At 34.4% G+C, this 4865-nt stretch overlaps 1 non-coding gene across 1 annotated transcript; it reads right to left on the reverse strand.

Annotated features, from left to right (window-relative positions):
• Positions 1-903: 903 nt before the first annotated feature.
• Positions 904-1010, reverse strand: LOC128040067 (small nucleolar RNA R71). The gene has a single exon (XR_008194727.1). It is a non-coding gene; the product is annotated as a small nucleolar RNA R71 (small nucleolar RNA).
• Between the last annotated feature and the right edge of the window lie 3855 nt (positions 1011-4865).

The following is a 4865-nucleotide window of genomic DNA, read 5'->3' on the forward strand; positions in this document are numbered from 1 at the left end:
TTAGGATAATTTGCATTAGGGATCATTGCATTTAGTTTAATATATTTCAATCACCACTTCTCAACTATATTGTGTTTTTATTTACCAAATTGTTAATATAATTTTACAAATTAAGTGATTTAGCACAAATACAATCCCTATGAAGACGATAATTCAATACTTACTTATTACTTGATAACGACTGTGTACACTTGCACAAACCTACGTGTCACAAGTTTTTGGAACCGTTGCTAGGGATTGTCAACTGTTGCCATAGTCATTTTTCTCGTGAAATTATTGATTTTAAATTTGATTTGTTTCTAACATTACTAACTTATTATTTTAAATTTTTGTGATTTTATTTTTAGATGTTTATGTGCATAGATCGAATTATCGATTTACTCCCTTAGACCCTGAAATTGAGCGAACTTTCAAACAAAGAAGTCGTGAACGAACAGTTCAAAGACAAGCCAAGATGGACCTTGGGAATTAGAATGAAGACTAAGGTAATAATGCCAGTCATGTACGAAATCCTATCCTCATTGTCGATGATGGGATTGATGCATCGGACAATATGCTATGCCACTTTTTAGTGAATTAAATCCAGGAATTAAAAGGCCATATATTGAGGCAAACCAAATTGAATTGAAACTAGTGATGTTTCAAATGCAACAAACAATGGGCCAATTTAGTGGTGTGCCCACAGAAAATCCACATCTCCACCTTCGATTATTTATGGTGGTGAGTGATTCATTCAAGATAGTCGGTGTGACTGAAGACAAACTAAGGTTAAAGTTGCTTCCGTACTCATTCTGAGATCGAGCACGAGCATGACTCAATTCATTGCCACCAAGTTCCATATCTACATGACAAGAATTAGCGGAGATATTTTTGGTTAAGTATTTCCCACCTAGCAAAAACACTAAGTTAAGGAACGAGATCACAACTTTCCAACAATTGCATGATGAGTCTTTGTATGATGCTTGAGAGTGATTCAAGGAGTTACTTCGTAAGTGTCCTCATCATGGGATTCCTCATTGTATCTAGTTGGAGACATTCTATTATGGTCTCAATGGAAATACAAGATTGATGGTAGATGCTTCCGCGAATGGTGCAATTTTGTCTAAGTCTTGTAATGAGGCTTATGAGATCATCGAGAGGATCGCGAGTAATAACTATCAATGGCCAACAAATCAAACAGCTTCAGGAAGACGCATAGCTAGAGTTCATGAAGTTGACTCTTTCACTTCGTTATCAGCTCAGGTATCGTCTATTTCCTCTATGTTAAAATAGTTAAACGCTAATAGTACTAATAATTTTGCAGCTCAACCACCAAGTCCGTTTGAAATAGTTTCCTGTGTGTACTGTGGGAAAGGTAATTCTTTTGAGAATTATCCATCAAATCCCGAGTCACTGTACTATGTGGGGAACCAATATCAAAATAGGAGTGGACAAGGACCCCAGTCCAACTTCTACAATCCTTCATGGCGTAATCATCCTAAATTTTCTTGGAGCAACCAAGGAAATAGACCGAACAACTACTTAGTACAACAAAGACCCAACCAATCTCAAGGGTTTAATCAACAAGCTCCAAAACCACTTCAAGCAGGCATCAAACAGTTTGGAGAACTTGTTGAAAGCGTACATGGCAAAGAATGACGCTTTGATTCAAAGCCAAGTAGAAATATTGAAAAATTTGGAAAACCAAATGGGTTAGTTAGCTACAAAGCTACGTAATAGACCGCAAGGAACCTTGCCGAGCGATACTGAGAATCCAATAGTAAAGAACATATCAAGGCAGTGACATTCTGAAGTGGTAAAATTCTAGAACCCCGATTGATTGATGTCAAAGATAAGCTCGTTGAGAAGAATCAACCAGCTGTTGAAATTGGGGACCAAGTCAACCCAATTTTTGGTTACACATGGCTGGTCATAAATCAATTTTCGGTTTCATTACACAAGGTCCTTGAAGAGTTAAAGAAATCAGATATTTTCCTGAAGATTTTTTGGTGACCGAGTCTTAGCCCTGAGTTGTGGTGGCACTCAAATTGACCAAGAATCAAGCAGAATCAGCCACATTGCTTCAATTCATGGCCGACCATCCTTGGAAGAAGTTTCAAACGATGGAAACTCCTATTTTTAGTAAACTAGCTCCCTTGCCTCACCTATAAATAAAAGTTCATTTCTCACTTTTTCCATCATCCCTCACTCATTCATCATTCTCTCCTCTCTCAACTCTCTTGGCTATCTTTCCCCCTCACGCCTATCATCATCCATGTATAAGGATTTTTAGCAAAATAAGCCTCTTAAAGAACCCTTGGTCGGCCACCTTGGAGAACCATCAGCAAAGGAGCAAAGTAAAGAAGCGAAGGAGCCTCGTCAGTCAGAGTCTTGGGTGACAGCCACTCTGAATTGGGTTTAACATTTCTTTTCTTTAATTTAATATAAAGATGTTTGCTATGTGTTCTCTGTTCTTGTTTACAACAATGTTAGGGTAATTTTATTTAAGCTAGGATGATTGCTTTGATTTAATAATATTTATTTGATTCATGCTTATAATGTTTGTGCCTCAATCGATCATGTTTTCAATTAAAATCAAGTCTGTACTTTGTTCATGCGTGATTGGAATGCAATTGAATTAGCCGAGCGATCCTGACCAGACGACGACTAATGGTCACATAATTGAAATGTGCTTGCTCAATTTAGATCCTGACCCGATTAAATTGTAGGTTGCATAACAACTCTGACCAAGCTCTGTTATCTGCACAGCTTTTAGATTTGTGTGATTAAATTATTTCAAACCTGACACGTCCCTATTACTTCACACGAATACTAAGAAACCCTTAGTAAATAACGATCAGTGAAATACATATTTACTAAGTAAAGGATTCCGAAAGGACCTAATATGGTTTCCAAACTCACGAAAGATCGAGTTGCCATGGAATGTTTTTTCGAATGTTATTAAGCATGTTGATAATAAATTGAGTTTAATTAAAGTAATTGTCCTAGTTTATTTATGTTATAATTGTTGCAAAATTGTGTTTAATTTTACTAAAGTCTATTTAATTTAGTTTGCATACTTAGGATAATTTGCATTAGGGATCATTGCATTTAGTTTAATATATTTTAATCACCACTTCTCAACTATATTGTGTTTTTATTTACAAAATTGTTAATATAATTTTACAAATTAAGTGATTTAGCATAAATACAATCCCTGTGGAGACGATAACTCGATACTTACTTATTACTTGATAACAATTGTGTACACTTGTAAAAACCTACGCGTTACAGCACTTGATGCTTTGCTTTTACCTGCTGACAAATTAAACATTTAACTATGAACTTCCAAATCTTACATTTCATATCCGACCACCAGTACATCTGTTTCAAATCATAATACATCTTCGTGCTACCCGAATGAATAGAATATGTGCTACTATGAGCCTTGGATAGAATATCATGTTTCAAATTCGAACTATTCAGAACACATATTTTATTATGGTAATACAATATACCATCATCACCAATACTGTATTCAGTACTCAAATTATCCCAAACCAAGCTTTATTTCATTATCAACTTTAGATCATTATTTTGCAAATTCCAAATTCGTTACAGAAACAAGGGTTTAGTTTTCAATTCCGCCAATACAGAACCATCGGTATTCAAAGCCAAATGAGCATTCAACGCTCGAAGTGCAAACAATGATGACTTTCTGTTGAGGGCATCGGCAACCACATTAGCATTCCCCAAATGGTAATCAATAACCAAATCATAATCTTTCAGTAGTTCAAACCAATGTTGCCATCTCAAATTCAACTATTTCTGGGTCATTAAGTATTTTAAGCTTTTGTGATCAGTATACACGTGACATTTTTCACCATATAAATAATGCCTCCATATCTTCAAAGCGAAGACAATCACGGCAAGCTCAAGATCATGAGTTGAATAATTTCTTTCATGCAGTTTTAACTGTTGAGAAGCATAAGCTACTACTTTCCCTGTCTACATTAACACACAACCTAAACCATTGAGAGATGTATCACTATAAACAACATATACCGTTCTAGATTCAAGCTGAGTTAATACTGGAGCTTCGATTAACATACTTTTCAGTTGATCAAAACTTTGTTAACATTTATCATACCAAGCAAATTTTTTAATGAATCACCGAAAGTATCCAGCTAATCCCAAGAAACTTCAAACTTCAGAAACGTTCTTCAAAATTTTTCATTTAACAATCGCAGATATTTTATTCAAGTCAACCTTGATTCCATCCGCAGAAATAACATGTCCTAGAAAATCTACTTCCATTAGCTAGAATTCACATGTACTAAATTTTGCGTACAATTTTTTTTCATGCAAATTTTGCATTAAAACTCTTAAATGTTCGGCATGATCTGACTTATTCTGTAACAGCCCGTTTTAAGTGAAATCAGAATAATGGTTTTGGGACCACAAATTTGAAGTCAAGAAATTTATTTTATTATTATTTTATTTTCTACAGCATGATAGAAATACCGTATAAAAATTTCGTTTAAGAAATTTTATTGTTTACATGTTTAATTTGATAAAAAGGACTAAATCGCGTAAAGTGCAAAAGTTGAGTTCTATTAGCTAAGGTTATTAAATAGCTATAGAAATTTAAAGTGGAAGTCCTTATATGGTAATTAGGTTATTAATTTTGATAATGGATTATAAGTGTTTGGCAAGAGTGAAATTTGAATGAATTATTAGCCCATTAATGTTGATAATGGATTATAAGTGTTTGGAAATAGTGAAATTTGAATTCTTATGTTCAACCGAAACTTGAAGAGAAAGAATCTATTCATATGTTCAACATTCGGCAACCCTAATCTCTTCAATTAGGTATGAATTCTTAA

Source organism: Gossypium raimondii, chromosome 3 (genome assembly GCF_025698545.1).
Source record: "Gossypium raimondii isolate GPD5lz chromosome 3, ASM2569854v1, whole genome shotgun sequence".
Lineage (NCBI taxonomy): Eukaryota > Viridiplantae > Streptophyta > Magnoliopsida > Malvales > Malvaceae > Gossypium > Gossypium raimondii.